The following is a 22,725-nucleotide window of genomic DNA, read 5'->3' as shown; positions in this document are numbered from 1 at the left end:
AAGTGGAATAAGTGTTCCCAGAGGATACGGTATGGAGAAGCTTAAAGAGGAGCTGATATCAAGGAGTTCACGAAGGAAGAGACTATTTTGAAACTGATTGTGGTAGCAATTGTACAATACTGTTTGATTTGTTTGGACTTTGGAATGACATGATATCTGTATTCGCTTCTAATAAAATGGTTTTGGAAATATATATATATATATATATTGAAAAACGTGTTCTGAAATTGACATTCTTTGCAATGTTATCTATAATATGTTATGATCAATATATCGAATGCCTTTTTATAGTCCATAAAACACAGGTAAACATCTTCTAGAGTTATTTGTTCTCTGTCAAGATCGTGTAACATAAGCAAGGATGTATCTCACTCTCTGTTCCTCTTCTGAATCCAGCCCGCATTTCTGGATGTTCCCTGTTGATATAATAATGCAACTGTTTACGAATGATCATCAGCAGGATTTCCTCATTTCCTTGAGTCACCTTTATTGGAATGGGCTTATGCATGAATCTTTCCCAGTCATTGGCCATGCGGGTGTCTTCCAATTTTCTTGGTAGACACAGTTGAGTGCTCTGATCTATGTATGTATTTGTTGAGATGTTTTAATTGGTATCCTGGACATTCCTGTGTCATTATTTCTCACCAATGGCTACATGCAGTTTGAATTTCTTCCTTCATTACCATTGTTTCTTGATTATATGGTAAATCCCGAAGTGATTAAATGACAACTAACTTTTGTTATAACTACATTGTGTGCTTTGTTTATCATCTTGTGTGCTTGTGCACTGCCTTAAATATGGAACAAGAAATCACTAAATATTAGGGATGAACACATTGGTAATGCAAATGGTGGAGACAGAATGCAAAGATGAATATGTTAAGTTAATTCTTGAACATGGATTAAGTCTTCTCCATCCTTAAGTGGTGTCTTCATCCTTGACTGCTGGTGGAAGAAAGTGAAGAGGCAGATAGAAAATTTGAAAGGGAAAATACATTAATTTTCTTCATGCTCTGGAGAATGTAAATAAATACTTTGGATCAGATTCATTGACTTACCCTTGGGCCATCCATGCCTGGTCAGGCTGGTGAGCCTCACCTGAGCTCTGTCTGACAAAAGCCCATTGTTTTATTTGTAGTTAATGTCACTCAAACAATTACAAGCCAAGTACTCAGCTCAGCTTTATTACAAAAATACATGCTATGTCTTTTAGAAAGTTCATCATCAATGAGTGGAAATAAAGCAATTTTATAATTAGCTCAAAATGTGGCACTGGGACCTGAGAGACACATATATGAACAATACATGTATATTCTCCATTGACAGCGAACGCACTATTGTTCATAAATCCTTTAGCTGAGGATTTGGGTCATGTACCAAATGGATATTTTTAAGGTCATGTAGTAAATAAGGTGTTTAATACCTATGAAAAGAGAATGGTTGCCCAGAACTAGTATTATATTGGATGATTATATCCATATTATTTATTCTTTCCCCCTCCTTACTAGAGTATAGCATACCCCACCTTATAGAACTTGCAGTGAACTCTGATTAGAACCATCAAAGGTAATCTGATTTTTTTCTTTAACCAACTGTAGATTTTCAGTATGTATAATGGACAAATGTATAGAGTTTCCTACTGAATGTGATTTTTTAAATTGCATTTGGTCAAAGAAGTGTAAGCAGGTATGACATGAGGAGAGGTCATATTTTGTATTCTTGTCATCCACCAATAGAAGGACACACCCAAGATAACTGTGGGCCCAAAGAAGGGGGGCTTAGGCATGAGCCTAGTCCCTGGCTTGGAAACCCTAGCCAATCTGCAAACAGAAACAATATCATAGCCCTGAGCAAGAAAATGAAATACATGTTGTTGTATGCTATTGAGTTTTGAGATGCTTGTTTTTCTGCATTACTGAAGCAAAAAAAGTTGACTGATAGAGCGTCTGCTCCCTTCATGATTGCTTATGTGTTGCCTTAGCATTCAGAGAACTCCAGGTGTCCAATGTCCAATATTGAATTTGAATAGGATTATGTTCTATCTCTCTTTGTTTATTCCGAGTATATATTAATTTTTATTTAGATAAATGATGGCCCAAATGTACACAATCAGATGAGATTTAAGCCTGGAGCAATTGACCCCAAAATGCAGTAGTTGGAAGCCATACATTATGAAGATGGTACCCTGAGCAGAACTTTTCACAAACGAGCCTCTTGCTGAGCCTTTTCTTTCTTTGGTCTATCCCTGCCTTGCCTTCTGTGTCTTCCAAGACCAGCCTCCCACTGATATGCTTTAGCTGCTGATATTTCATCAGTAAATTTTCTATTTAAATTGGTCAGGGCAACATTTGAAGTTTTAAGCCAAGAAGTCAACTGTAACTCACTGATACTAATTCTGCCAAATATTCAAAGCCACATAAAGATGTCTTCAGGAGCTGTTGGTCATTCGAGGGGGCTTGAAAGCGTTTAGGGAAAAAGGGAGCCGAAGCGAATGGGATTTCTTCACAAATTTCTTGAACCTCCCTCATATGTTATAATGGGCACGTATTTTTGTGCCTCTTCAGGCTTCTCTTCTATTTTCCACCTTGGACAGACACTTGTGATGAGCATTTACACTGGCTTTTAAAGTGACTGGCATTTTGAAGATGGGGAATGTTTTAGTTTTCTGTGTGTGAGATAAGGCCCTTTCTTATTACTCTAAGAACAGCCCAGTTCCCAAAGCCATGCAGAAGCCCACAGAGGAATATTTGGTTGCAGACCTTCCGATGAACTCTGATTAGAACTAACAAATTAATCTGCTTTTTTTCATGACCTCACTTGCGATTATCAGCGAGTAAATGGACAAATGCGTAGGGCTTCCTTTTTCCCTTTTCCTAGATAAAAATGCCCTTTCTGTCATCAGAATATAAAAGTCCAATGTCAATGTATTTTCCTTGATAAGAGATATAATCTTCCCAGTGGATGTCCCTGCAGAAGAAGGCAGAAGCCTTAGTCCTAGAGACTGCTTTCTGGCAGGGAATACGCTTAATTTTGCAGACTGAACATTAACAGTTTTCAGACTGATGCAATGAATAACTGTTTGTGTCAGCTTCAGTGTAGGAAATAGATATGTTTTCTGCGGATTCCAATGACATTTCACTTTGTTGAGCATATGCGGCTTGGCTATAACTGGTCCTCCTATCCAAATCTTCAAATTAAATGAATCTTTGTTACTCATTCACTTGGGCACCTGGGAGCATAAGTGAGACACTGTGATAGCTAGGTTTTCTGTCAACTTTGGTAGGTCAGAATTCTCCACAAATATAACCTAGTGTACTATGGATAACTCCATGATCTCTTTTGCAAAGTGGCCAAGTACTTGTGTGGAGAATTGCTGCTGTTTGGTACCATTGAGTCTGCTCTGACCCCTAGTAACCCTATGGACAACAGAATAAAACACTGTCCGGTCTGCTCCACCCTCACAATTGTTTTGATGTTGGAGCCCATTGTTACAGCCACTGTGTCCATCATCTCATTGAGGGCTTTCTTCTCTTTCCTGCCCCTCGACTTTACCAATGTCATTCTCCAGAGATTGGTCCCTTCTGACAGCATGTCCAAGGTATGTAAGATGAAGTCTTGCCATCTGGCCTTTCGGGAGGACTCTGGCTGTATGTCTTCCAAGACAAATACATTTGGCTTTTGTCTATCACTGTCGTGCCTCTGTCTCTTCCCAAAACCAGCCTCACACTGATATTCTTCCCAATGGATGTCTCTGCATAAAAAGGCTGATGACTTAGCCCTAGAGATTGTTTTCCATGGTACTTTCAATATTCTTCACCAGCACCACAATCCAAACACATCGATTCTTCTTTGGTTGGTCTTCCTCATTCAATGTCCAACTCGCATGCATATGAATAGATATCCTTAAGCTGATCACAGCCTTGATATGATTGAAGGAGGTTTTATTCAGAGTGTGGCTTACTCTCAATAAATTGACAGCACGTGGAAGCTCACTCCCTCTTCATGCTGGATTTCGATCTTGCGTCTGGTTCATCGACCTCCTGCTATATCACCTGGTCAGTCTGAAAGCCATCAGTGCATTGCTACCTGGGTTCATTGGGCCGAACTCAGATACTTTCAGTCCAGCATGACTTTCAGACTTCAATTCGACTGGACTTCCCCACTTTTGCGAGGCATTTCTTGATATAAATCTCATTCTATATACATAAAAGAATCACTGGCTTTGTATATCTGGATAGTCTATCATAAAACAGATACCATTGAAATCAATGATAATTTGTATATGATTAACTCTGGCTCAAAATATTGGTGCAAACATATACAAATAATACACTGTTAATATGTTTAGGAGCAGATCAGGGGAAATGGGAAGCCCTTGATAAGACTGACCCAGTGGCTGCAACCGTGAACTTAAAAATAACAACTGTTCGCGTGGGCCAGGGCAGGCGGTCTATCATTGTGTTGGACTTAGGCTTGCTCTGAGTCAGAACTGTTTCCTGACTTTCATTTCTTCTCATTCTTTCCATAGTTTGTTAGGATTCACACAATCAAATGCCTTTGCGCAGCCAACTCAACACCAGAACACCATTCTTTTCTCTCTGCCTTCCGGTAAGTTCCACTTGAAATCATCTGAAGGCAGCAATGGTGTTCCTAGTCCCATGCCCTCTTCTGAGTCTGGATTTAGTTTCTAGCATCTATTGTCAATGTACTGCTATAACCATAGACGTATCTAGAGCAACATTTTACTTGCATGTGATATTAATGATATTGTTTGATTACTTCCTATTTTGTTGGGTCACTTTGCTTTGGAATTGGTACAAATCTGAAGCTTCTGAATCTTTTCTAGATGACTGGCTAAGTAGCTGCTCTCAAATTTTCCTAGCACACCCAATGAGTGCTTTATCAGCTTGTTGAAACATTTCACTTGGTGTTCTTTCAATTCTTGGCATTTGACTTTTGCTGCCATCAGTGTAGTTTAGATTTCTTTCTTCAGTACCATTGGCTCTTGACATGGATGAATTTCTACCAGTTCTTTTTGGTACAGAGACTGTGAATTCATTCATCTTCTTTTGATATTTCCTGCATCATTAAATATTTTGCTGCCCAAATATTTTAATATTGCAAGTCAAGGCTTAATTTGTTCTTCAGTTCTTTCAGTTTGATATATGCTGAACCTGCTCTTCCTCTTTGGGTTTCTAATTCCAGGGCTTGGGGCATTTCATTACAATACTTTGTCTTTTCAAGGAGCCCTTCAAATTTTTGGATTTAGCTCTTTTACTTCATTTCTTCCATTTGCCTTAGCTACTCTACATCAAGAGCAAGTTTCAGATCTCTTCGGCCATCCGCTTTGATCTTTCCTTTCATTCCTGTTTTTTGTTTTCTCCATGTATCATGATCTTGATATTATCCCTCCACTTGTCAGGTCTTCAGCAAATCAAATCAATTCTTGAGATGCTCTCAAAATTAAGGTGAGTTATACTCAAGTTTGCATTTTGGCTTTCATATATTGTTTCAATATTCTTGAACTTGAACTTGAACCTATATATGAGCAATTGATCTGTTCCATAGTTGGCCCCTGTTTGGGGATGGTATTATTGGCTTCTCCATCATATCTTCCACAGTTTTAATATATTCCATCATATCCATGCATGTGAATACTGCAGTCAAGTTGATTCCAACTCCTAATGACCGCATAGGACAGGATAAAACTTCCCTCTGTGAGTTTCTGAGACTGTCACGCTTTATGAGAGTAAAAAGCTTTGGTGTTTTTGAAAAAAAGAGTGGCTGGTAGTTTTGAAACGCTGAATTTGCAGTTTGCAGCCCAATGCACAAGTACCATACAACCACTTTATTGTGTATCCATCTGCTGAAGTACATGTACAGTCATGGTTAATGTTGCTGAAAAAAGCAATGTACAATTAAAAAGTTGTCAGTATTTGTCAGCACAATTGTATCATGCGATCTCGGGCTTCAATTTTCCAATTATTATACCTTCCTCATTACTTTCACATTACAATCACTAATAATCACCAATGTATCTTCATAGCACATTTGATAAACATCAGATTTTAAAAGGTCATAGAATTCTTTGCTACCTTCATGATTAGGTTTACTGTTTGGTTTATATATTTGAGTAAAGAGTTATATTAATTGATTTTCCTTTATATTTATAGATATTAACCTATCACAGACAGCATTGTACTTCAACATAGAATTATAAATATCCTTTTTGATTATAAATGAGATGCCAATCCTCTTCAATCCATCATCCCTGGGATAGTAAATCATATGATTATCTGATTCAAAATGACAAATAACAGTCCATTTCGGCTCATGAATGCCTAAGATATTGATCTTTGTGCATTCCATTTCATTTTTGATGACTTCCAATTTTCTACATTCATAGATTGTACATTTGATATTTTTTATTAGACGTTTGTAGCTGTTTCATCTCCTTGTAAGTTATGCCTCAACAGCAAACAGAGGTCCTGAAACTGCATTCCATCTATATCACATCAGCTAGCTCATCTGGAACCAGCTCTTCCTCGATTTCACTTTGCATGCCTTCTGACCCTAGGGTTTCATCTTCCAGTACTCCATCTGAAAAAGTTCTGCTATTGTTTGTAAGGCATTCAGTGGCTGATTACTCAGAGAGGACAGCAGATTTCTTCTCCTTACTCTGTTCTCAGTCTGGAAGCTTCACTGCAACCTGTTCATGTTGGGCTACCCTGCTGTTATGTGAAATACTGACATACTGACATACTTTCTAGAATCGCAGCCACAGTATGACAAACTGACAGGCAAGAGGAGGGGTAAATTATAGGATGTTTAAAAATTGTATTTCTTTTACATGAGAAAAAAACCTCAGAATCCAAATAAAATATAAACATAAAATAATATAAAACAGGGAATTTCTAGTAAGTCAAGTCAGATTCAAAAGAGGATGTAGAAAGAAGGATATTATTGCTGATGTCAGATAGATCTTGATTGAACGTATAGAATATAGGAAAGATGATCATCTATGCTTTAATGATGATGCACAGGTATAACAGTTTATGAGCAACATTATAAAGATTGTGAATTTTCTAACACTAGATTGTGCTCATTGTGCTTATGTACCTGTACATGAATCGAGGCAATCAACAAACAAACAGAACAAAGAGATATTGTTTTTCAAATAAGAAATAGTATACATTCAAGTAGCTTTCATTCACTAAGTTAATTCAATCCGTATGCTGAACAAATAATCCAAGAAGAATGCAGCATCAGGTTTGGGGGAAGACTCATTAACAAACTGTCATATCCTTCAATCAAGGCTGAAGGAGGGCAGAATACTTTGTTATGATCACAGAGCTACTTGAGAGATAGCCTAGTGCACTGGCTTTTCTCTTATTGCTTTTAGATGTTTTAAAGGGTGTCCCTTTGTGAATAAAATGGCATTATCTGATAAAAAGTCGATTATTTTGAGATACCTTTAGTGGTAGCTGGTCCAATTAGTTGGCCACAGTAATTGAATAATATGAATCTAATAGTCATAAGGTTTACTATTCCAGGAATGACAAATTGAAGAAAATGGTATTAAATTCATAACCAAAAAGAACATTTTAAGATCCATTTTCAAGTATAATGCTCACTCTGATAGAATAGCATCTATAAGGAAGACCAGGTAATACAGCTGTTGTTCAATTTACACACTGAGCATCAGCAAATGATGAGTAAATCTAGCAACATTTTCAGTCTGAAATATATAAAATATGTAATCAAGATGCAGTATTAGTTACTGGTGATTGGAATTCAAAAGTTAGAAACAAAAAGGAAGGAAGAATATATGGAAAATGCCTTTGTTCCTAGAAATGGAACTAGAGATTGAATGATAGAATTTTGTGGGATTTTTTAATACACCTTGACGGGCCATCTACACAGGACTCAAATTGACTGTGGAGCAAAGTGATGAAGAAGCTCACTATCATCAGCCCAAATAAGGTCAGGGACCAAATGTAGAACAGACTATCAGTTGTTCATATGTGAGTTCAGGTTGAAGCTGGAGAAATGTAAAACATGTCTGTCAGTCTGGGTAGACTAGAGAAACAATCCATGGACACACATACGAGTAGGTATAATAAAGAGATTTATATACAAGGGCAATCGAACATTGAGAAAGCATCCCAAACCAGTCCAGTCCAAGTCCATAAGTCCGATATTAGCCCATATGTCTGATATCAATCCGTAAAGTCCTCTTCAGACTCATGGAACACCTGCAATGATGCCAAATGCAGAATAATCACAGGCCACTGGGTAGGAAGTCTTTGGATCCAGTGGCGCTGTAAGCATTTCAGTACTGACAGGGTCTCTCTGTGGCTTCTCCTGCTTCTGAGGCCTGGTTACATCAGAGTATGTCCATGTGGCTTGTCTTCTGCAATGTCTCCCAGGGAGTGGCAGAGAGAGAGAGCAGTGTCTTCGGCCTCCAAGGAGGAAATATCAGATTTCCCAGAATTCTCAGGAGAAAGCCTGGTCCACACAGAAGTCTCATTGGCTATCTCCAGATTGACAGCCTAAATTCCACCCCAACACTCTTAATCCTCAAATTGACAAATGATTATATAACTACAACAATATCCATGAGAGTCAAATTACAACTTTGCATCTATCACACCTATAATTTAAGAGCATCTCAAGGCAGAGATTACTCACTGAATACTAAGGCCCACAAAACATACAAGTTATGGGATGACATCAGGGATATTTACATGAAGGAAGCAAAGGTCATTAAAAAGACAGGAAAGAAAGATCCAAGTGGATGTCAGAAGAGACTTCGGAGTTTCTCTTGAATGTACAGTAGCTAAAGCTAATGGAAAAATAGGATATAAAATAACTTAAAGGGAAATTTCAAAGGAGAGCTCAAAGAGACAGAGTAAAATATTATAATGAAATGCACAAAGACCCAGAGACAGAAAACTAAATGGGCGGCACACTCTCACAATATCTCAATCAGAAAGCACTGAAGAAAAATAATAAGCCTTCATTGTAATACTGAAGAGTCTTATGAGTAAAATATTGAATGATGGAAGGAACTTCAAAAGAAGTTGGAAGGAATACACAGACACTTTGCACCAAAAGGAATTGCTGAACATTCAACCTTTTAAAGAGGTAGTGTGTCATCAAGAACCAATAGTATTGAAGGAAGAATATCAAGATCCTGGGAAAGCATCAGTGAAAATGAAGGTCCAAGAAAAGACAAAATACCATTTGAATTGTTTAAGAAAATTAAACAAAACTGATGTAGCTCTAGAGGCACTTCTTTATTGGTCTATGCCAAGAAATTCAGAAAACAACTACCTGGCCAACTGGCTGTAACAGATTCATATTTGTGCCCATTCCAAAGAAAGGTGACCTACCTAATGGGAAGAAAATTACCAAACAATATCATTAATATGACACAGTAATTTTTTGCTGAAGGTTATTCAAAATTGGCTTTAACTGTACATTATCAGCAGCCAAATATACAAGCCAGACAGTTGTCACAAACCTTCAATTTGGGAAAAACACAGTATCAGTGAAATGCAATAAAATAAGCTATGCCTGTAATATTATTTTACTTGACGTGAGTACTGGTTACACAATATATTATTTGTGAGAATTTATCAGACAATAAATTTATGATACATGTATTTATTTAGTGCTCATATATTATGCTTCAATTAAATGTTCAAAAGAATCTTCACTTTCAGCAAAGTTTCAGGGATAAAGATAATAAAGAAAATTGCACTACTGCTCACCTGATAACCTGAATATTTTTTATTATTGACAAAATTAATCCTGGCATAAGTTGCACACCTGTGTTCTCCATGTTGTTGTTGTTAGGTGTCATTGAGTCGTTTCCGACTCACAGCACAACGGAACCAAACTGTGCACAGTCCTGCAACATCCTTTCAATTGTCCCGACGCCTGAGTTCATTACTGCAGCCGCTGTGTCAATCCATCCCATGGAGGGCCTTTCTCCTTGTTCTCTCTCTGCACTTAACCAAGTGTGATGGGGGCATAGTGGTTACAAGTTGGGTTGTCCTCCCCAAGGTCAGCAATGGGAAAACACGTGTCACTCCGTGGGAGAAAGAAGGGTCTTTTTACTGCAGCAACAGTGGCCGCTGTCTTGGAAATTCACAGGGGCAGTCCCGCCCCATCCTTAGGGTCTCTGAGTCAACATAGACTCAGGGCCGTTTGTCTGTTTGTGTTGTTTGTTTTTGTATTCCCCATAGCAACTACTAAGTTAAACAGCTAGGGTGAATATCTTATAATAAGAAAATACATATAAGAAAAATTATAGCAATAGAAGATTGAATTAAGATGCTTAAGTGAGAGAGAAAGCTAAGTTTTTTTTTGTGTTTTTTTTTTTTGAGAAAGCTAAGTTTTTAATTGACATATGTAGGAGTAGGGGAGTCAATGGGTGGGCCACAAAGGAGAAAATGATCATTTGGGACAGAAGTGAAGAAGATTGTTCAGTAGGTTCTCGTATACAATGAACAGGCAGACCAAACACACACAACAAGAAGCAATAATTAAGACTGATGTAGGGGACAAATGTGAAGTGGGGATTTCATTCAGCTTCCTTCATTTGAAAACCGCCATTGTCTTTAAACCTGAGCATTTCTCCCCTATGTCTTTGTTGTCTTGACTAGGCGCCACGTGGAGGGTTCCTTAGCCTTTCCTACTTTGGAGACCTAAAGCTTCCTCTGAGTACTCCTTGGGATCCAATCATTGAAGATTTGTTTCCTCATCTGGATTTTATGGACTTTGTTTCATGGTAGAACTGCGGGCCTTATAGACAAGGTTCCATTCCTGATTTTAGCTGTAAGAGGATAATTCACTGAAGCAAATCCCTTATGCCTAAGGCTTAATCCCTGGGATTTAGTGATTTCTATCACTCTGGGGTCCTTTAATTCATATTTAAATTTAATTTATAATTCTAATTTCACAAAATTTCTACAAATATTATATTGTTGGCAATTAAAACATTATAGCTTATTGATGTCACATGCGTAGAATATGCCAGATAGTCCTTTAAGAACTTTACAAGATCTGGTGTGAGGGTTAAAAATCAGATTCTGGAACCAATTTACCTAGATTTATATTACTGGCTTACTAATTCCAGCTTTGAAGTTATTGGAAAATTACCTTAAATATTCTGTGTCCTAGTCTTGTAACTCTAAGAATGGACATCGTAATTTTACCTGCTTCAACTTAAATGAAGTAAAGTAGGTACAACCAAAAGCTATGGACCCAATTCTGACTCATAGTAACCCCATGAGTTTCTGAGTAGAACTGTTATATAAAGGGCTTTCAATGGCTAGTTTTTCAGAAGTAGGTAATCAGGCACCTTTTTCAATGTGCCTATGGGTGCAATTAACCCACTATCCTATCAGTTAGCAGCCACCCACATTAACAGTTTGTACCCCGCAGGGACTCCACTCTATCTAAAGCCTATAACTGAGCACTGAGTGTTCATAGTTTTATCATATATATATATATATATATATACATATATATACACACACACATACATATATACACACACATATAAAAGCATGTGTGTTTCTGTGCATACACATACATGTCATCAAATTGTTTGCAGCTCATAGTGATGCAATGTATAATAGAATGAAACACTGTCCGGCACTTTGCCTATTCACATTGTTGTTTGGCACTGTGTTAATCAAGATATCCACAGATATATTCACATACACATACATATGCCCAAATCTATATTCTATTGCTATGATGGATTCTGACTCATATAGACCTTACACAGGATTCCCATAGCTTTGTGAGCTTTCATGGGAGCAGAAAGCTTCATCTTTCTCTCTTGGAGCCACTGGTGGATTTGAATTGCCAATCTTGTTAGCAGTCCAATTTTTATATGTTAGATAAGTGTTGTATATATTTGCATGTATATATGTATATATATATGAATTTTCCTATTATTGGTGAAGTCAATACAAAAAAGTGCATAAACATAGAGATAAGTCCCAATTAATCTTGATTACCACTTCCATACACTGACCCTTTTCAGAAAATAATAACTCATCATCCAAGGAGATGAATTCCAGACCATTTCTTGGATATTTCATTTCATATTTATATAATATTGCTTAATATGTATACATCATTATAGAAATAGTTTTATGGTATATTGATACTATTCGCTGATTGATTTTATGGAGTTCATTACTTTATTTGAGATATATTCTGATGCCATCAATGTAAACCGATCTTATATCAAGTCTTGTTAAACAGAAACGACAGTTCCAGGGGACATGGGAGATGGGGAGACGGGGGGAAGTGGTGTTAAAAAACCTATGGACAAGGGAACAACAAGTGATCCAAATTGGTGGTGAGGAGGGTATAGGAAGCCTGGTAGGGCATGATCAAGGGTAACATAACCGAGAGGAATTACTGAAATCCACATGAAGGCTGAGCATGATAGTGGGACAAGAAGAAAGTAAAAGGAAATAGAGGAAAGAGCTAGGAGGCAAAGGCCATTTATGGAGGTTTAAGTAAAGGCATGTACATATGTAAATATATTTATATGTGACGATGGGGAATTAGATCTATGTACATATATTTATAGGTTTAGTATTAAGGTAGCATATGGACATTGGACCTCCACTCAAGTACTCCTTCAATGCAAGAATACTTTGTTCTACTAAACTGGCATTCCATGATGCTCACCTTCCCGACATGATCACTGAAGAAAAAGCGGGTGCATAAGCAAATGTGGTAAAGAAAGTTGATGGTGCCTGGCTATCAAAAGAGATAGCATCTGGAGTCTTAAAGACTTGAAGATAAACAAGCGGCCATCTAGCTGAGAAGTAACAAAGCCTACATGGAAGATGCACACCAGCCTGTGCAATCACAAGATGTCGATGGGATCAGGTATCAGGAATCAAAGAACAAAAATCATGTCATTGTGTGCCCACCTCCTTGATACAATTTCCTAAGACAAATAGGTGCATACTCAAATGTGGTGAATTAAGCTGATGGTACCTGGCTATCAAAAGATATAGCGTTTGGGGTCTTACAGGCTTAAGGTAAATAAGTGGCCATCTAGCTTGGAAACAATAAAGCCCACATGGAAAAAGCACACCAGCCTGTGTGATCACAAGGTGTCGAAGGGATGAGATATCAGGCATCAAAGAACAAAAGGTCATATCGTTAGGAATGAAGGGGATTGAGGAGTGGGGACCCAAGGCCCATCTGTAGGCAACTGGACATCCCCTTTAGAAGGGTCACGGGGAGGAGATGAGCCAGACAGGGTGCAGTGTAGCAATGATGAAGCAGACAACATTCCTCGAGTTCCTGAATGCTTCCTCCCCACCCGCACCCCACTATCATGAACCCAATTCTACCTTACAAATCTGAGGATGAACACTGGTACAGATAGGAACAAGAAACACAGGGAATCCAGGACAGATGATCCCTTCAGGACCAGTGGTGAGAGTGGCAATACTGGGAAGGTGGAGGGAGGGTGGAGTAGAAAGGGGAAACCGATTACAGGGATCTACATAAACTCCTACCTGGGGGATAGACAACAGAAAAGTGGGTGAAGGGAGACGTCGGACAGTGTAAGATATGACCAAATAATAATTTATAAATTTTCAAGGGTTCATGAGGGAAGGGGGAGTAACGAATGTACAAATGTGCTTTACACAACTGATGTATGTATGGATTGTCATAGGAGTTCTATGAGCCCCCCAATAGAATGATTTAAAATTTTAATAAAGTAAAATATTGCACACTTTTTATAAGAATGCAGGTCCCTTCCAAATTTTTGTTTTACTAATGATACTGCATTGTCCACTGTTGTCTACTTCTTCTGGTGCACATGAACGGTTATTTCCATGGGGGGAAGGTATTGAGAAGTGCGCTAGCTGGGTCATAGGAGTGGTAGGTTCTGAAGTGTGGCTACAGAAGTTCACGTGCCTTCTGACCCTGGGAGAGAGTGCACTTCCGTCAGCATCCGGAAAGCATCACATGCTAAGGGAAAGCGAAAAGATGTGTTGGAGAAGGGAGAGACCCTGCCATCAACGGAAGGCTCAAAGCAAATGTCTGCTGCTTTTCAATTTTACTGGAACTGCCTAGATTCAACCATTTCTGGCAAGAAATAAAACAAAGGAAATACCTCTTTAAATAGGCAGAACATATTAAACATTATTCTGTGCTTAGAAAATAAATACCCACCCACTGCCATCAAGCTAATTAAGAGTCATATGGACCCTGCACGGAGTCTCTAAGACTGCTTAATGGGAACAGATGGCCTCATCTTTCTCCCAAGGAACAGCTGGTGGGTTTGAACAACAAACCTTGCAGTTAGCAGTCCAGTACTTACCACATAGTGTCACCAGGGCTCACCTTCTTTCACCTATAAACTGAGGTCCCTGGTAGAGGAGTGGGAGGTTCATTGAATGCTAACCCAAAGGTCAGGAGTTAGGATCTACCAGTCCTGGTTATCCGCTCATGTAAAGATGCATAGGTGCAGAAACCCACAGGTGTGTGTGTGTGTGTGTGTGTGTATGTGTGTATAATTTTCTTCATTGTCCTTTAAACCCATCAGCACTATTTTAAAATACCTCCTAAAAGTGGAAAGCCTTTTCTTCTCACTGTCTCAAGTCTCACATTGTATTTTGAGCTGCAACTCAACACAATAAATCCCAATTCACTGTGGAAGACAGAGTTGATTGGAAATTTAAAATGCTGCGAGCAGAGGATCTTTCCAAAGGATCAAAAAAGCAACCAGAATTTATCAAGAAACACTTTCTTCTCTGCAGACTTCGTTATTATCTACAGTAGTCAGCAGACAATTAGGAAATGTCTGTTCTTCTGACAATTTAGAGAGTTCAGTCGTTGGAAACTGTACAGCAAAGCTTGGTTCTAACCTAGTAACCAAAGCTATATAATTAATTAGTTTTTGCAAGTTTCAGGTGGAAAATGGCGTTGCCGTGTGACAGTAATAATCCTGGTTATTGTTGAGTTATCAGCAAACTGCAGCTCCTCTCTCTGGGGAAGAAACCCTGTAATTTAACAAATCACTGTATTTTGGATTTTGACAATGCACATGCTTTTCCGTTTCCATCTGCTCCTCTGGTTCACTAGTATTTTATTGTTGCCACAGTCAGAAACATTTAAATAATTTTTCTCTCTCAAACACATTATTCACTATCTCCTGTCTTCCCTTTGGATACCTAAGAATTATATGTCCACTCCAATACCAAGTATGATTTAGGACATATTATTTTGGATTTTTTCTAGAAGTCCTAGATGGCTGCCTTTGGCTATTAAGTAGACAGTATCACTTTGTATGTGAACACATATACTCAAAGCCTATTTCAAATATAGGTTTTATACAGAATAGAACAAATTCCTTTTGCTATATCTCGTTATGAAAACATAATATGAACAAAAAAAAGTGTGTTCACCCACAAGTGAGCACATAATCTTTACATACACATCTCCAACAATGAAAACCAAACTCACTGCTATTGATTCAATGTTGATTCACATTGATCCATAGGACAGAATAGAAACATCCTTGTGAGTTTCCAAGCCTATAACCCTTGATCAGATTAGAAAGCCCCGTGTCTCTCCTGCAGAGAGGCTGCTGGCTTCCACCAGGGCTCTGATACACAACATTATATGCCCCCAAATGCACATATATGAATACACACACGCCAAATCACATCGACATGTTCATCCACCCACATTCCATATATATTCATACCTCACTGCCCTCCATACACAATACACACACATATTATGCACAAACAACTTTGATGCACATATGAACCATACATGTATGGCACCAATGTTTGGTATAAGACTACTAACTGCAAGGTCAGTTGTTCAAACCCATCAGCTGTTCTTTGAGAAAAAGACGAGGCCATCTCTGATTATAAAGATTCACAGCCTCTGAAACTCTATACTTTACTGTCACTGTCAGTTAGAATACACTGAATGACAGTGAGTTTGTTTTTCAATTTACCACCAGATATAAACATATATACACTACATATATGTAAACAACTCCAAATGTACATGCATGCATCCTGGACTATCTCAAATACAGGATGTAAGCACACATGAACATATAGACTCCACACATATTCACCATACAATCAATCACTTCTCACACATATACATACACAAACACATAGGATCCACATATATAAACTTCTTACACACAAATAAAAGTACACATAACTAACTTGCAATGTGGAAATATTAGCCCATCAAGAGAAATTGAAAGGAAAGCTGTAAATAACCAAAACATGAGAACTTTCAAATATCTGAAACTCTACACAAAAAAATTCTCCAATATATATTCTAATTTCACTTATATACAAGAAAAGATACTTTAGAATATGCACTCTAAATACTTTGGTGTGGAGTTTAGTAAGATATTTGTTGGAAGCTCTGATAACTTTCAGACAGACAGATACTTTTGGTCAAGAGGACAGCTTTTGTTGGTCAGTCATACTGTATCCACTCAAGCTCCTTTTTTCTGAGTTGCAATGAAAGATCAAGCCTAAGGATTTAGAAATAACATAGTAATATCTTCTTTCTGCCCCATCCCCCTCACACTTGACAACAACTTCAGTGATGGTGGAGGGTAGTATTAATTCTAGAATGCACTGGATGTTTATTGTATATGTGTACAAGGAGACTTTGATAAGTTTACGGAAAATTACATTATCTTTTACTTTCATTTTGCCACAAACATTTTGAAGTCCTTTGAATTATAAAAAGGGGATTGCTTAAGGATGTGGATGCACTGATGGTGGGATAAGAGGAAAGTAAAAGGAAATAGAGGAAAGAACCAGGAGGCAAATGACATGTATATGGATCTAAATACAGGCATATGTAAATATACTTATATATAAACTGAGAGGGAAATATATCTATGTACTTATATCTATATGTTAAGAATTAAGGTTTCAAATGAACATTGGGCCTCCACTCAAGTACTCCCTCAACACAAGTTCACTTTGTTTTAATAATCTGGCATTCAGTGATGCTCACCTTCCTGACATGATCACTGAAGACAAAATGGATGCAAAAGCTAATGTGTTGAAGAAAGCTGATGGTGCCAGGCTATCGAAAGATATAGCATCTGGAGTCTTAAAGTCTTGAAGATAAACAAGTGGTCATCTAGTTGAGAAGCAACAAAGCCCACATGGAAGACACGCACCAGTCTGTGTGATAACAAGGTGTCAATGATATCAGGAATCAGGCATCTAAGACCCAGAACAAAATCAGACCCAATGTGAATGGAGGGAGGGAGACATAGAGTAGAGACCCAAATCCCATGTGTAGACAACTGGACCTCCTCTCACAGAAGGGTCACAAGGAAAAGATGACCCAGTCAGGGTGCATAATGGCACCAATGAAACACACAACCTTCCTCTAGTGTTTGTTTCCTTCTTCTCACTTTCATAACCTCAATTCTACCTTACAAATCGGATTAGACCAGAACATGCACACTGCTACAGATAAGAGCCCACAACACAGGGAATCCAGGATAGATAAACCCCTCAGGGCCAACAATGAGAATAGAGATACCAGGAGGAATAGGGGAAGGTGGGGGAAGAAAGGGGGAATCAATTATAAGGATCAACATTTAACCCCCTCCCAGGGAGATGAACACAGAAAAGTGGGTGAAGGGTGACAGAAAACCATGTAAGATATGAAAATAAAAATCTATAATTTATTAAGGGTTTATGGGGAGGGTAGGTGGGGGAGGGAAAGGGAAAATGAGGGGCTGATATCAAGGGCTCAAGTAGAAAGAAAATGCTTTGAAAATGATGATGGCAGTATACATGCTAATGTGCTTGACACAATGGATAAATGTATGGATTGTGATAAGAAACATAAGAGCCCCCAATAAAAATATTTAATAAAAATGCATTATGGTCAGGACTGTATAGTGTTCCTATGAAATATGACATTTTGAAACACACGCACACACCCAAAGGATGTGAATGTTCCTTATTGAAGAGAAGATGAGACATCTTGCTCGAAAATGCCACTGGAATGGATGGACTTATTCATTCTTAGCCTTCCTACCATTCTGTGATATTTGGGGCTGTTTTTGATCTCCAGCCGCCAGTTGATTGAGTGCAAGAGTAGACCAGCAGTACCTGGAATGCTGCTCAGTAAGTGGCTGGGAGTCGTCATCTCTTGCAGTGGCTTGTGGGTCTACAGAAGGGCAGAGGACAGTTCAGTGGCCAGAAAAGCTCAAAGCAGTGTCACCACATTCTGAAGAGGGTTCTCTCAGCAGGAATCCGGGCAATAACATAGGGTCTGCTGTTACAGAGCTGTCTTCTTCAGTATGAACTTCAGACAATGGCTGAACCATTGTATGTGAAGTTCAAATGAGGAATAAGCATAGAGCTTAGAGTGACATTTGACATCACAAGTTTAAGAGCTGTGTTATGTTTGCTTTGACAGGAATTTCACTAACAGAAATGCTGAGAGCCTCACTAGATCAATTAAATCACATTCCTCCTTGCCTTTGCCCCTAGACATCCCCCATTCCCACCGCGTGTCTTTCAGCCTGTTGTACTCTGGTGACTTGTGTGTTGCTGTCGTGCTACAAGCTATGCCACTAGTGTTTCAGGTGCCAGCAGGACCACCCACAGTGAACACGTATCTCCCTATTCAAAGGAAAGAGCCACCAAGAACCTTACGCGTAGACTTGAAGCATGGTCAGATACTGAGGGCCTGAGGATTGGAAGTAGAACATTATTGGAGCTGGTGCCAGAGGATAAGACACTGAGGTCAGAGGGCAATCAAAATGTGACTATGGAGAAGCTGTTTTCTCCAAGGGAGGTGGACCATGGTGATGTGAGGTGGGTAGAGCCCGAGGGGGTGGAGCCTTTTGAGGTCTTCATTGGCTGCTGGGGAAACATCTGCAAAAATCTGCTAACAAATGGAGTTTAGAAGGTGTGGAGTATTGAGTTAGGAAAATTAGAAGTCATCGTAAATTAATTGGGACATAAAGATGAAGAGCCTAGGTATTAGTGAATTTAAGTGGACTGGTTTCAGCCATTGTGGATCAGAATATCACATGGTTTCTATGCCAGGAATACATCAGGGTAGAGGAATGCTGACACTGATCGTCACAAGGACCTGGCAAAATCAATCGTGAAGTACAATGCTGTCTGTCGAGGATTACATCTATCTGCCTTCCTGCAAATCCAATCAATATGACTATGATTCAAATCTGTGCACCAACTACAAAAGCTAGTGATGAAGAAATTGAAGAATTCTACCAATGTCTTCAATGAGATATTGATCAGCATGCAATCAAGATGTGCCGATAATTATTGGTGATTAGAATGCAAAAGTTGAAAACAAAGAGGACCTCTAGTTGGAAAATATGTAAAAGAAATGACTTGGAGTTACATGATAGAGCTTTTCAAGACCAAGGAATTGCACATTGCAAATATACTGTTCAACCCCACAGAAGACACCTGGGCTTCTCCCAATGGAATATACAGAATTCAAATCGAGTAGAGCTGTGGTAAGAGAAGATGCAGAAGCTTAATATGAGCAGCTAAAATCACATGAGCAGCTGGTTGTGGAATGGAACATCCATTATTCATCTGTAAGTTCAGATCAAAGTGGAAAAAAATCAACATAAATACACAAGAGCTGAAAGACAACTTTGAGTCTATCCCACATTTTTTCAAGAACAGATGTGACACATTTAACATTAATGATTGACGACCTGATGAGTGTGAGAGCACATCAAGAACCTCATTCCCAAAGAAAGCAAAAAGCCATCCAACAGACAAGAAACAAAAGATCAGCACGCATGTCACAAGACACTCGGAAACTTCCTCTTAGTGAAGAGTGGCTGAAAGAAATAAAAGTAAATCAATAAATCAACGAACTAAATAGAAATTTTCAAAGAATCAAATTCAAATATAACGAAATCTGCAGAGACATGGAGTTAGAAAGTCTAAACGGAAGAACATGCTCAGCACACCAGAAACAGAGAAATCAAGAAGAAATCCCAGCCTGAGCAGCGGCACCTTGAGCATTTCTCCCACGAACTGTAACTGTCCCCTGTCCTAACCGATTCCATAACTACAATCATTCTCTGTGAGCTCTGTGTGGCCATCTCAATAGCTTATCAAACTGAGCCATAGAAGTAGCAGGCCATAGGAGGGACAGCTGGTATCAGAATACAGCAGTAAACAATGGCGAGTGAAGGCTGGCATGACCTTGGGAGGGAGAGGAAGTCAGTTTTGGCTCCTAACACATTTCCACAAGTCCTCAAATGTTTAATTTTTATATTCCAGGATTAAAACTCACCTGAGTCATGCCTGTCATTAAATAACCTGTAGTTATTGGTGCAAGAGCCACGTGGAGGTCATCATCTCGACACAATCTCCAGCCACAAACAACCCAGTTGGAATGGCTTCACTCACATAGGGATTTCCTGAATAAAAACAATCTCATCACCGGACTGAAAGCTTCAAAAGCAAGTGACAAGTTCTTGGTTAATGCTCAGCATTTATTACAGTAGGTATTTCATTAATATCTACCAAGGAGAACACATGAAAATACAAATCAGTATATAATAATAGCATGAATAAAGATTTTAAATATCAGATGCAATTCATAGGAACTATGATGTGGTAGTTACGAGGTGTTGAGATCCAAAAGGGTATCAGTGCTAAACCACTACACACCCCACAGAAGAAAGATGGGCTTTCTACTCCTTCAAAGAGTGACATTCCAGAAACCTCACAGTGCAGTTCTACCCTGTCCCAAAAGGACAGTTGAGTCAGCATCAACTCCATGGCAGCAAGTTTGGTTTGGGGTTTGGCGTTGGTTCAAAAGGGGTGTTGTGGAAGAATTTGTACTAACACAAACTCTCAGTAAGTTTTATGTACAATTTTTATTGGGAGTCCGATAAAATACAACTAAAAAGGGAAATAGAAGTTATGGGCATAGAAAAAGAGAACTCATTATTTACAAATGAAAAGGCTTTATTTTAGGGAATACAAATATTCAACAAAATAAGAATTAGAATTAATCAGTGATTCCAGTAAGATTGCTGCACAAACATTCCATTAAACTTAATTTATTTAAATAGAGTTTCTTCAATGATCCAGTCAGGGTGCAGTATAATATCAATGAAACACACACCTTTCCTCTAGTGCTTTGGTGCTTCCTTCTCCCCACTATCATGACCTCAATTCTACCTTACAAATCGGATTAGACCAGAACATGCACACTGCTACAGATAAGAGCCTGAAACACAGGGAATCCAGGAGAAATAAGCCCCCCAAGTCCCAATAATGAGGGTAGAGATACCTACAAAGAGGATTAGGGAAGAGTAGCGGGGAGACAGGAGGAATCAATTGCAAGGATCAACCTAGAACCCCCTCTCAGGGGATGAACAACGGAGAGTGGGTGAGGGGCTACGAAGGACAATGTAAGATAAGAAAATAATCTATAACTTTTCAAGGGTTCATGAGGCAGGGCAGATGGGGATGGAGGGACAAGAAATGGGGAGCTGATATGAGGAGGTCAATTGGGAAGAGAATGGTTTAAAAATGATGATGGCAGCATATGTGCAAATGTGCTTGACACACTGGATGAATGTCTGGATTGTGAAAAGAGATGTAAGAGCCCCCAATAAAAGTATTTAATAAAAATAAATAAAAGTAAATAGAGTTTCAAAAAAAAGTTTTATGTATGAAGAGAGATATTCTTCAGCAAATATACAGTAATGGGAAGATATAATCAGAGTTTTGGGAACAATGACCTAATACAATAGAGATTTTAGCTCAGAAAAGAGAGTAGTCAAAATCATCTTAAATTAGTTACATGGGTGATTTCACGACGAGTTGTTCCAATCCCATGGGAAAGTCTCTTTCTGCGCCCCTTTGACCAGCAGAGGCTGGGAGAAGAAGACGTCTATTCTACAGCGCAGAGGGAGATACAGTCAATGTAGGTGTGGAACGGGGTGGTCTGCACTCAGGATCTGAACTGGTGGCCACTGTTGCATGCTGTAGCCATTCACATCACATCACGTAAAGTCCTCCGACTCTTGAAAAGAGCCATTTGTCTCTTGTACTTTGCTTTACCTTAAACTCCTGCTGTGTGCTGAATCAGCGACAGGTTGGCCATCACTGGGAAGTCTAGTATTTGGTAGAAATAAAATATTCCTTGACGAGTTACTAGGTTATAGTTGGTGGAGTAAGCTGCTCAGTCCTAGAGATAAAAGTTGGCACATGAGGAGCAGGAGTCAAGCACTTTGCCAGTAGCTGACTTTTTAAGGCCTTAGGAGAAAAGACTGGGTATACGAAAAGCATATCTATCCCCAGGTATATTAAATATATGGTCACTCTGTGAGTCTGCTGAGCCAATCATCGATTTGGGCTTACCAGAATTTGCTCTAGAGAGTATTGTTTCAGGAGCCGGTTTTTAACCACCTCCATAGAGCCTATTTGTGTTACCAGGGGATGCTAATTTCCCACCGAGTCACAGAGTCACAGTTATGTCTGTGGCTCCCTAAGTCCATGGGTCATTTTGACTTTATTTATCCATGTCTGGCTGAGCACAGGTGTTTACCTGCTGGATTCTTTGTGCTGCTCCAACTAACTGAGATTGCAACTGAGTTAAGTGACCTGAGAGATCTCTATCAAAGGATCAGTAGGT

The sequence above is a fragment of the Tenrec ecaudatus genome, chromosome 12, assembly GCF_050624435.1.
Source record: "Tenrec ecaudatus isolate mTenEca1 chromosome 12, mTenEca1.hap1, whole genome shotgun sequence".
Classification (NCBI taxonomy): Eukaryota; Metazoa; Chordata; class Mammalia; order Afrosoricida; family Tenrecidae; genus Tenrec; species Tenrec ecaudatus.
Note: the sequence above shows the minus strand (reverse complement) of the source record.